A 12,556-nucleotide genomic window follows, 5' to 3' on the forward strand; every position below is an offset into this window, starting at 1 on the left:
TGAGTGTGAAGATGATTATGATGTACTTTCTCCTCAAGAGGGCATCCTTGGACAGCTGGATCCATATTAAAAATATGATCTGAGATCATTTGCAAAGAACCTGAAGGAAGCCCATTATGGTCAGGTGTCAGTCCATGGTCCAGCACAGAAATGGCATTGTGCTTTGCTTGCTAATGACCAACAGAGCTAGCATGGACCTGTCAGAAGATTTCAATATCATTGATCATGTTTATTTTGGACTAGTTGTGGACAGGCACTGTAATAACTAGTTTTCCTCCTTTCTCAGCTAGTAGCAGGAGAGAGAGGTGTCCTTGTTTCTTCATTTGTGGAACTTTGATTCTTCCTTCCCTCCTATTGACATCTACATAAAACCACTGGGACAAATGATTTGTCAATTTGTGTTTGTGTATCATGAAGTTTGTGTACCTGAGAATTATCTGACCAGGACAAATGTCTTCTGTTGTACACCTGTTCTGTGAGATGATTTCTGCCCAGATTTCTATGTGGCTTCCATCCTAATGATGGAAACATTGTTTGGATGTTTTTTAAAAACTATTCTTCTAGGTCTCGAGGTTGACTAGTTGTGGAGTTCCATTAGTGTTATTTTTATGAGCTATTTTCTGCACTGTTCACATTTTTCCTTTTTGGTATCTATTTTTTATTGTAAATTAAATTAGATTTAGCTTCCACATCTAATAAATTAAAAAAACTTTCAGTGATAAGACCTTTACCTTCAATAGATTGTTTCAGGTTGATAAGATGGATAGATAGGTAGATAGCTAGACCTTCTATTGGTTGATAGTTAGATCACTGGGTGGTTCCAAGGTAACTGGCTCTGAGAGATGGGAAATTGCCACTAAGTTCTGTAAATGCTTTTCTTAACTTAAGATAGAATATGTTTAATATTTAGTAACATATAGTAGAGACATACATACATGTTAGGTATCCATTTAGCCAGTGGTGGGATTCAAGTAATTTAACAACCGGTTCTCTGCCCTAATGATTTCTTCCAACAACCAGTTTGCCAAACTTCTCAGAAAGTTAACAACTGGTTCTCCCGAAGTGGTGCAAATTGGCTGAATCCCACCACTGCATTTAGCTTAGTTTTTTATCATAACTTGTTAGGTGATTCCTGTTTAAAATAGCTTGGGAGAAATGTTAAGAGTACAGAACAAAAAAAAAAAAGAATTTTTTTCTACATTTCCCAACAAAATATGCTTGAATGGGAGACTTACCCACAAAAGAATACAAACAGTTATTTGATTGAATAAAGCTGTTAGACTGTTCTGATAAAGCTTGGCTGAGCTTTCTTCCTACTGATGTTAATAAAATGAAATATTTTATTAAAAAAAGAAAGAACTGGAAAACTGTGTGGCCTTGTTTCTTTCAATCAAATATCTCAAACTGGTGAATGTATCCTAGCATATTTTCGCTTGAATGAGTGTGGTCTAATTAGCATTTTATCCTTGTAAATATCAGAACTGGGAAATTTAATCATTATTGTATGTGATATGAAATTCCTTTTGAACTGGGTCCTTCCATTTTATGGAATTTTGCTTTATATCTAAATATTTTGCTATGCTTCTTTTTATTGTACTTTATTCCTAAAGCTTTCTATATGTATTTACTGTGCTAACTATGCACCATGCAGACAAGACTTGATTACTTTTTTTTCAAACTAGCAAAGCATCTACATCTATACAGTGATGAGATGCTTCTGGTTTAACAAATGGTTCTGTGATCGCGCGCTGTGTGCGCATGCACAGTTTTACAAATACTAACCTTCTTTATTACCACTTGGGAGTAACACAGCTAAGGCACAGCAATCTGCTTTGCCGTGCCAATCAGCTGAGAAGATAAAGGTAAGTAAAGCGCAGGAGCAGGTAGGTGGGCCGGTTCGCTCCCAACTAATCGTTGGAGCTACCGGTTCATCTGAACCAGTCCGAACAAGTAGAATCCCACTCTTGCATCTTTATCTATATCTATATATCTCTTTCTGTTTCTGTTTCTGTAATGTATTACTGTAAGTTTTGGCGGGAGTTTTAGGCGGGAAATATCTCGTTTCTGATTGGATGCAGCCTCAGGCTGAAGTGTATATAAGGAGAGGTTTTTCTCCAGAGTTTTGCTGGGTCACACTATATTAAAGAGCTGTTGTCACTAACCTGGTCTCCTGCCTCGTCAATACCCAAACTTAACATTGGCGACGAGGATGGGATATTGAGGCAGAGCACCAGAACAGAGCTGAACTCACTACGAGAATCAAACCCAGCAAGGTGACGGCGAATGCAGCGATGACCGGCTACACGCCACCCACTCCGTTTGACCCTGCCCAGGAGACATGGGGAATATATATGACCCGTTTCGAAAGTTTCCTGGAAGCAAACGAGTTACAGGGAGTCTCCGACAACCGCAAACGGGCTTACTTCATAAGCCACTGTGGGTCAGCAGTCATCGCCGTCGCAGAAGCCCTAGCGGAGCCAACACCGCTACACTCCGTATCGTGGCAGACCCTTCAGACCCTCCTGAAGAATCACTCGCACCAGCCCCGTCCAAATCGTTCGGATGCGAGTTTGGGGGCGCAGGCAACAAGAAGGCGAGTCTATCAGCGACTACATGGCAGCCCTGAGACAAGCCTCCAAGCATTGCAGTACCGCGATCTGGACGAAGAGCTGCTGGAACAACTTATACGGGGGTCAGAGACATCCGTTTGAGGAGACGGTTGCTAGCCAAGAGCAACCTGACATTGGCAAACGCTCTGGACGAAGCCAGAGCCCATGAGATGTCCAACCATGCAGCAGACACCTTACAAAGCGACTCACGCCGATGGCGGGCGCAAAGCGAGCACAGTCCACCACGAAGAAACCTATCGTGAGTCAACCAGCGAAGAGGAGGAAGAAGTCCACTACACGGAAAATCGACAAGGAAGACCGGAGGAATGCGGAAGTTGCGGGCGACATCAGCGCCAAAGATGTAAGTTCAGGGCGCCATTTGCGGCGGTGTGAAAGGAAGGGCACCTGGCTCAAGTCTGCCGAGCACCCCAACCTTCCGCCGAAAATTCAAATCGGCCAATCAGAGCGGCTCTGAGTCAGAGATGCAAACCCCACATTCCGCGAAATTTCAAACCAGCCAATCAGGCGCGAGATCGGCGAGGCGACCGCGATTGGCCAGGAAAGAAAGAGCGAAGTCAAACCGAATGACTGTTACCATAGACCACGCAGCTACCGCATCGAAGAAAAGATCTTCACAAACCCGACAATTGAAGGCGTACCGTGCCGACTGGAAGTAGACACAGGATCAGCTATCACAATCATGTCCTGGGACACTTTTGTGAAAGCCTTGCCGCACATCGCAAAGCGCAAGCTACAGAAACAACGACTCCGGGTGCAGGATTACCAGGGCAACCGCATCCCTGTTCGAGGAGCAACGACCGTCGAGGTCAAGTACGGGACATACGAAAAGACCCTGCCCATCACGTTAGTCGAGGGAACCTTGCCAAGCTTGCTGGGGCTAGACTGGTTCCGGGCGTTGGGAATGGGGGTGACTGGCGTCCACCGGAGCGGATGCAACCTGCAAAACGCCCTACTGGATGAATTCGCAGACGGATTCGAGGACCGTTTAGGCAAGTACAAGGGACCCCTATCTCCTTCAATTTAGACCCCCAAATAGCTCCCATTAGGTTAAAGGCAAGGAGGGTTCCTTTTGCACTCAAACCTAAAATCGACAAAGAGTTAGATAAATTAGTCAGCCAGGGGATACTAGTGCCAGTTGACCATGCCAAATGGGAGACGCCAATCGTCACCCCTATAAAACCAGACGGGTCCATAAGGATTTGCGCTGATTACAAGGCTACCTTGAACAAAGCATTGCAAAAGAGCGCCTACCCAGTTCCAGTAGTGCAACACTTATTGCACTCACTAGGGCACGGACAAGTTTTCGCCAAATTAGACTTGGCACAAGCGTACCAACAGCTACCCGTAGATGCTAGCACAGCTGAGGCCCAGACCATTGTAACGCACCGGGGTGCCTTTAAGTGCACCCGGTTACAGTTCGGGGTGAGCGTGGCCCCGGGGCTATTCCAAAATTTGATGGAGCGGCTCCTACAAGGGTTACCGGGAGTCGTACCCTATTTCGATGATGTGTTGGTATCAGGGGAAGATTTAAGAGAACTGGGGAAGCGATTAAGGAAAGTTTTGGCCATTTTTAGGTCGGCAGGATTAAAAGTCAAAGCAAGCAAGTGTCAGATAGGGGTCGAATCTGTTGAATTTTTGGGCTATAGAATAGACAAAAAGGATTCACCCACTGAGAGCAAAGTCAAGGCGATAAAGAGAGCCCCAGCACCCAAAAACAAGACAGAACTCCAGGCTTTCCTGGGTCTGGTAAACTTTACGCCGTGTTTTTAAAAGACAAGGCAACCGTTGCTGAACCGCTGCATAAATTGCTTGGAAAAACACTGCTTGGTCGTGGGGAAGTCAGAGAATAGGGCATTTGAGGCAGTAAAAAGTTTGCTATCAAGCGATAGCCTGTTAATACAATACAACAACAGACTGCCGTTAGTATTGGTTTGTGATGCGTCCCCCTATGGAGTAGGAGCGGTACTTAGCCACAGACTCCCAAACGGCACTGAAGCCCCTATAGCGTTCTATTCACGAACGATGTCCCGGCTGAAAGGAATTACAGCCAGCTAGATAGGGAGGCTCTAATAGTGTCAGGGTGAAAAATTTCACGAATCGTTTTGGGCGAGATTTCGAAATTGTTACTGATCACAGACCGCTATTGGGGTTACTGGCTGGCGACCGCCCAACGCCAGTAGCACTCTCACCTAGACTGACCAGATGGACTATTTTTTTGACCGCATACTCCTACAAGCTGCAGCATCGGCCTGGAAAGGAGCTGGGGCATGCGGACGCATTGAGCAGATGCCCATTGCCAGGGGAAATCGAGGACCCCACCCCGGGCACACCGTTCTACTAATTGACTCTTTGGACTCGGGGCCAGTCACATCGCAGGAAGTGGCTCGGCCTCCTACCGGGACGTTGTTTTAAGGACTGTAATCAGTTGGGTTCAAAGGGGATGGCCCGCTGCGCCGGGCGAACGTTTCAAGGAATTTGTAAAGAAAAAAGGGGAATTGTCTGTGCAAGGGGGGTGCCTGCTCTGGGGGGATAGGGTGGTAGTTCCAGAGAAGCTGAGAAAAAAAGTTCTGGAACTCCTGCATGAGGGTCACCCAGGAATTGTGAGGATGAAGGGTTTGGCTAGGAGCTATGTCTGGTGGCCCCTAATGGACAGGGAAATCAGTGACAGGGTTGGCCGATGCCAAGTATGTCAGGAATCCAGACCACTACCACCTACGGCCCCAGTTTTGGAGTGGGAGAAACCCCAAGGCCCTTGGTCCCGCATACACATTGATTTTGCCGGCCCCTTTCACGGCCAAACATTTCTAATTGTGGTGGATGCATTCTCCAAATGGCTGGAGATCATCCTAATGAAATCCACAACCGCGGGAGCTGTCATCTCAGCACTAAAACACCTTTTCGCCACGCACGGGCTACCGGACACCCTCGTGTCCGATAACGCCCACAGTTCACCGCAGCATTATTTGAAGGGTACCTGGCTGAAGGGCATCCGACATGCCCTCTCAGCGCCGTTCCACCCTGCGTCGAACGGCCTTGCTGAACGCGTTTTGTCCGGAGTGCGAAGAAGCGCTATCACGGCGGCCCGGCGATTGGCAGGCACAAATCGACGCATTCCTAACCGTCAACACAGGACCCCTGTGTGGCCACCGCCGCAGCCCAGCCGAGCTATTAATGGGCGGAAGCTACGGTGCCCGCTAGACCGGCTACACCGAACTACGTACAGGACGGGTTCAAAACAAAACCAGATAGAATCCGAGAGTTAAACATAGGAGACTCGGTGTGGGCACATAATTACAGCGACGGCCCTAACTGGATGAGGGGATAGTCATAGACAAAGCGGGCCCCAAATCTTATCTAGTGGAACTAGACGATGGCAGAATCTGGGCGCCACATAGATCAATTAAGAAACAGATTGAGCGATAAGGCAGAATTAGGCGAGAACAGCCCTGACTATGATTTAATTAACCCCACAGCTGACGGCGCCAAGAACAAACAGAAAGCGTAAGCAAAGAACCAAACAGAGACTTATCTGAGTCAGGCGAGGTCCAGCGACACCCTCCGGTCCCTCTAGAGGACAGCAGGTCCGAGCCGGCGAATAATCCAGGGCCGGATGGCCGGGAGGAGGAGCTCAGAGGAACGAAAAGTCCCTCCGGCAAGCTCGACTCAACTCCAGAAAGTGAACTGCGCAGGTCCGGGAGAGTCAGGAGACGCCCCACGTACCTGCAGGACTACGTAGAGAAGTAATATGCAAATATTGGCAAAGTGCCTTCTGGGAGGGAAGGAGTGTAATGTATTACTGTAAGTTTTGGCGGGAGTTTTAGGCGGGAAATATCTCGTTTCTGATTGGATGCAGCCTCAGGCTGAAGTGTATATAAGGAGAGGTTTTTCTCCAGAGTTTTGCTGGGTCACACTATATTAAAGAGCTGTTGTCACTAACCTGGTCTCCTGCCTCGTCAATACCCAAACTTAACAGTTTCTCTTTTTCTTTTTTCTTTTTCTCTCTTTCTCTTTCTCTCTCTCTTATTCCTATCTATCTATCTATCTATCTATCTATCTATCTATCTATCTATCTATCTATCTATCTATCTATCTATCTCTCTCATCTCTCCCCCCCCCTCAATCCACAAGAGACCTTTTAAATCTCATCTAGTGTTAACTTTTGATTTATAAACTTGATTTATATTCTTAGAATTCTTCTGGGAATCTACTCTTTAATTGTAGAATATAAATGAAATGGATGAAAATAGAAAAAAAAAGTATTTTGTATGCTGTACATCTTTAATATGATACTGCCCAATAGAGTTTTCTGTAAATTCTAAGAAGCCTAGCCCTTTTTCATTTATTAAAAAGAAAAGAAAAGAAAATAGTATCTTTAAAAGGGCTTAAAGCCTCATGTTTCTAAAAGATAGAGCTTGGTGACTTATTAATATAAATTATTATTCTTTCAGGAACTATCAATAGAATTTAAATATTAAATGTAGACAAAAAAAATCAACTGATATTTGAAAGTTCTCCTGCAGGTGTCTCTTTACATTAATTTTGTTTAGAAATAATTCAATGATAATTCTCAATTCTCTATTAATGCCGTGTTCATAGCCAAATAATGTTAATAAAATGGACAGTGATTGACAGAAATGAAGGTATGATAAAGACGTATGCAGTATATTCAGTCTTAGATGTTTTTTCAATTTACTCAAAGATTTTTAGTATAAAATGGATTGTACCAAATAAGATGAAAATAGATAAATTTTCATTTTTGGGATTGTGTAAAAGGAACAGCCTGATTTCTTTTATTATCAGCGTTCTTCCATAAGAAAATATTAATAAGATAGTTATTATAATAAGATTAATAAGAAGGGCCTCTGGTGGCTCAGGCTGGTAAGACAGTCTGTTATTAACAGCAGCTGCTTGCAATTACTGCAGGTTCAAGTCCCACCAGGCCCAAGGTTGACTCAGCCTTCTATCCTTTATAAGGTAGGTAAAATGAGGACCCAGATTGTTGGGGCAATAAAGTTGACTTTGTATATAGTATACAAATGGATGAAGACTATTGCTTGATATAGTGTAAGCCGCCCTGAGTCTTTGGAGAAGGGCGGGATATAAATGCAAAAAAAAAAAAAAGATAAGAGATTAAGAAAATAGCAATTTAGAAAATAAAAAATAAAACTAATGAAAAGAAAAGAAAACGTCATCTAGGCCTAAAAATGCAATAGTATCAGATAAATGTCTGGACTGGAGAACTACCCTTTTTTTTCCAATTACTTTTTGCTGGCATTCAAAATTCTATATTCTTGACTTTTCTGTATAAACATATGGAGAAAGAAATATAAACCTGCAGATACTGTAACCATAAAGTGGGACAAATTAAGGCTTTGGGAACAGCAGAACTCTTAAAATGTAGTAACCTTGTGCTTTAGCAAAGTCATACAACCTCCTCAATCCAACACAAGAATGGTCCACTGATCATTTACAACAGCTTTATGGAAGTAGTTTTTTCAACTACTTTTCCAACTAACAACTTTTATTAAAAGTTGGAATTTTTTGTGAGTTGTACCTCACTTCATCGGAAGCAGAAATAAACTAGAGTGATGATAGGATTCATGTGAGACAGAATACAGGTACCTTGTAAAATAACAAATATAATGTATTAAAAACCCCTCGTATTTGTTGAGACTGAGATTGCCTGAAACTTTCTCTTTCAATGGTTCTGCTTTTAAAGTTCACTTTTCTTATAATAAGCATTTTGAGTTTTGCTATGAAGTCTTCCTCTACCATGTGGCCAGTGGTGGGATTCAGCCAGTTTGCACCACTTCGGGAGAACCGGTTGTTAACTTTTTGAGTAGTTTGGCAAACTGGTTGTTGGAAGAAATCATTAGGGCAGAGAACCAGTTGTTAAAATACTTGAATCCCACCACTGCATTTGGCTCTTTGGGAAGGATAGGCAGTATTTCCTTCCAAGTTCTGATCAAAATTGGATTTTGCTCCTTCAATCACTTTAATACGTATAAAAGGTAAAGGTTCCCCTCGCACATACGTGTTAGTCGTTGCCGACTCTAGGGGGCGGTGCTCATCTCCGTTTCAAAGCCAAAGAGCCAGCGCTGTCCGAAGACGTCTCCGTGGTCATGTGGCCGGCATGACTCAACGCCAAAGGTGCACAGAACGCTGTTACCTTCCCACCAAAGGTGGTTCCTATTTTTTCTACTTGCATTTTTATGTGCTTTCGAAACTGCTAGGTTGGCAGAAGCTGCGACAAGTAACGGGAGCTCACCCCGTTACATGGCAGCACTAGGGATTCGAACCGCTGAACTGCCGACCTTTCAATCGACAAGCTCAACGTCCTAGCCCCTGAGCCACCGCATCCCCCCTTTAATATGTATATTGTCCCCAAATCCCAGATTTCTTGAGAGCCTTTAAGAAACTTTAAAGTCTTTATCTTATCTCATCATTCCAGCAATGGGAGACAAGAAAACAAAAGGGACGTGAAAAGTGGCCCATCTTTGTGATACTCATAGAGCCACAAACTATCAGTTTCTTAACAATTACATGTAACTGATTACCAGTAATAGTGCGTAGATAGGCATTGGTATTCGCCCATTTCTGTGTCTGTGCATGTTTCTATTCATATCTGTAGGCATCTCTTTGCAAGCTTACCCATGTTCTGATTCACTGGCTAGGAAAGCCCATATGTAGCTTTTCAGACTCAGTATCATTTGTACTGCAGACTGTGTTCTCAGTAAAATCCAAGGAAAGCAGCTGCGCCTGCCTGGAATAGCAACCGACTACCTGCTGTGTGCAAATACACAGCCCACCCCCCCACCCCCACCCCCGTGCCCATTCATGTTAATCCACATGTTAGCATGGTACATTGGCGGAAGATAACAGCAAAATTGTAACCCTAGCCAAAATCTTTTTTTTTTTTTTTTAGAACAGAACACAATTTTAAGCAAAGGAAAAAATAGGGATGGGAATAGGGAATCAAAAGGAATTAAGGGAGTCCACAGTTACCTGCGTGTTGTAGTCTGCTTTGAAGGTATCCTACAACTCTTCTGGGATGCCCAGTCCCTGCTGTAGCGAATTCCATAGATGTCGAATCATCTCTTGTCCCTACATGTCTGAAATATGGAGAAAGCCGCAATAAGAATTAAGAAAAAAGAGAAACTGTGCTTTCCTCACCTTTTAATAGGGTATATCAAAGAGAAGTGCCATGCTGTGAATTGATCCAATAGAATTGGTTGCTCATTACCATAAGCACAGGACGCACAACTGAAACAATAATTAAGTGTAGGTTGTAGGTTGATGTGTTTTCATATGTAGTTGTTCATCTGTAGGCTCTTGCCAATTTATGTACTTTTACTGAAAATTCCACCAGATTTGCCACACAGATGAATTCCCAGATACTTCCATCCTCTCCATAATGCAGTATAGGAAAGATAAATTTTGACATGGCACTGACAAACATTGTGAGAGAATGGATCTAGCATCACAGCATTGCTTCTGTGTGCTGTCCTGCATGACAGTAAGACAGTAATATTAAATTAGTATTAATTCATTACTACTATTCAATACTGTAATTGAATTATTATTAAATTTCCACCTACGGTTCAGCTTCTTCTGCCCTGAGTTGGAGTTCTTGGTGCTCTCTGAGCTTCGTTATTTGTTTGCAGACATTTCATTATCTTAAAAGGTAATATTATAAGTGCTAACGAGTGCTGTTGTTTTTCCTTAATACTTTCTAACTGATTTGGATGGAAACCTATATATTTTGTAGCAAGTATCACATCTTGCTAAGCCGAGTCCTGCCTGGTGGAGCTGCAAGAGCTAGCAGTAGCAAATACGTGAGTCACTGTGAATGCCACATGATTGCCAAGTTTTGTACTATTCTCATAAAACCATACCCATACCCATATCCTGGCAACCTCCAGGTGGGGGGACTTTGATGCTGGTTATCCAAAGGCTGCTAAAAAGAAATAACAGGTCAGATATAAAACCCAGCTTTCCCTCAATCCCCATACCACAACCTGGGTACCCACAATTGCAAGGATACCTGCTTTCCTTAGTATTACCATAGAGTGAAAGGAATATGTGTTGCTCTGGTGAGTTTGACTTGCATGGATTAGATTCATGTAGCACATGAAGCACACTGTAAGTAGGGGAAGGTGGGAGAAAAGAAAGGAGATTGTTGAGTGTTTTTCATGTTAATTTGATACAACGGTATACAGGTGTTTCCTGTTTAACCAGAAAGTTTTGCATACCTCTGCAGAAATAGTCTGTACAAAGGGCCTGACCATCCCCTCTGGCCACATACGTCAGCATTCCAGAAAAAAACCCAACTCCAAGTAAAAACTCTGAAGGAAGCATTTTTCAAAGTTCTATTTACTAGAATAGGTAAATTGGCACATCTGGGAAATCCCGAATCTGAGAAGTCCGGGTTTTCCCTCAGTAAATCAAAACCCCCAAAACCATCCTCTCACTCCTCAGACGATCACATGCTTCAATCACCATCTGTCCCATCTCGAGACAGCACTCCGAACACTCCTTTTCCAGATGCAGAAGCATCCTGACCTTGACCAACAGGAAGAATGCTATTATGTCTAAAGACAACCCCTCTACTAAATCCCCCTCCCTTCTACTTTCCCACACATGAGAAAGTGGCAGCATGGAAACTTTCGGCCTAATATGGCTTCCAAAGCTGACAACATATTTTGGTAACAGTCTGCTGCTGATGGACCAGTTGCCTCACATTGTATGTACACCTTTTCCTCTTTGTACTTCATCCACACCTGGTGGGTCATGGGTGGCTGGTAGCACTTTCATTCCAGCTCTTATGATTCTCCAGTAAACTGCAGAACCAGTTTACTGGAGGATGCAATTCATTTCCCCCACATCCCCATGCAGAACCATGGCCAGGATAATTTATTCAGTTAGCAACAGTAGAGAAAAGGGTAATGAGGTAAAGGAGCTGATATGCAACACTGACTAATCACATTATTGTTGCAGCAACTCCTATCTAACAATGAATCTGGATGCTGAGGCTGAATTTGCCTTTTCTCAACAACGTATCAAAACATGCACAATATAATAATGATGATGATGATGATGATGATGATGACGTTGCATAAATAAAACAAAAATTCAGCACTATTTCTGTCCCTTTAAATATAAACTACTTGGTTCTCATATTGTGGGAAATCAGAAAACCAGAAACGAAAACTATAAGCATTTTTCCAAAAGTTCATCCTGGGCAATAATAGCATTTCCTCTGCTAGCAAAGCAGTAATTCACAAAATGTTCCAGTTGGAAATGGTTTGGTGGTAATTTTATGAGCTTTGGCATTGAATTTCAGTAGGTGTCCTTTTAAAAACCACACTAGAAGAAAAGCTTAGATCTTTGCATCAATTTTTACAGATTTGCCATTTCTTTTTTCCTGAAATTATTTTTTCATCTCTGATCATCTCTGCCTATAAAGATTGACTATTATAACACACTTTAGGAAAGCAACTGACATTGTACCTGATAGACTAGAACGATTTTTTTTCCTCTTTGTATGTCCTATTTTTATGCTAAGGTTACGAGAATGCAATGCAAAATTAAATTAGAGGCTGATGCATATTCCATGATGGATTTCCAATTGCCAAATACACTGACAGCAAAAGAAAAAGCAAAAAAATTAACAATCTTATTTCCCCATCCTTCCTTGGGCGCAGTTGCTATTCCCCTCTTTCGCGAAGCAAAACAGACCACAGCATCCCCATCGCGCAATACCCCAATCTAACACTGACAGAGCGCGCACTAGCAACCTGCATAAAGGAGGGAATCCGGCACTTTCTTTTTTGTGAAAATCCACTTTCAGCCTCAATGCAAACTTTGCTCCAATCCGAAGAGGGCAAGGCGGAGTTTCCTAAGTTGGGACGCGCTGCCTGGTGCTC

General features: G+C 43.1%; 1 long non-coding RNA gene across 1 annotated transcript; it reads right to left on the bottom strand.

Annotated features, from left to right (window-relative positions):
• Nucleotides 1–770: 770 nt before the first annotated feature.
• On the bottom strand, nucleotides 771–12,529 carry LOC131199884 (uncharacterized). Its single transcript, XR_009155462.1, has 4 exons — nucleotides 12,428–12,529; nucleotides 10,229–10,770; nucleotides 9,636–9,742; nucleotides 771–835 (listed from the first exon to the last, which is right to left on the bottom strand). It is a non-coding gene; the product is annotated as an uncharacterized LOC131199884 (long non-coding RNA).
• Between the last annotated feature and the right edge of the window lie 27 nt (nucleotides 12,530–12,556).

Source organism: Ahaetulla prasina, chromosome 5 (genome assembly GCF_028640845.1).
Source record: "Ahaetulla prasina isolate Xishuangbanna chromosome 5, ASM2864084v1, whole genome shotgun sequence".
NCBI classification, from domain to species: Eukaryota; Metazoa; Chordata; class Lepidosauria; order Squamata; family Colubridae; genus Ahaetulla; species Ahaetulla prasina.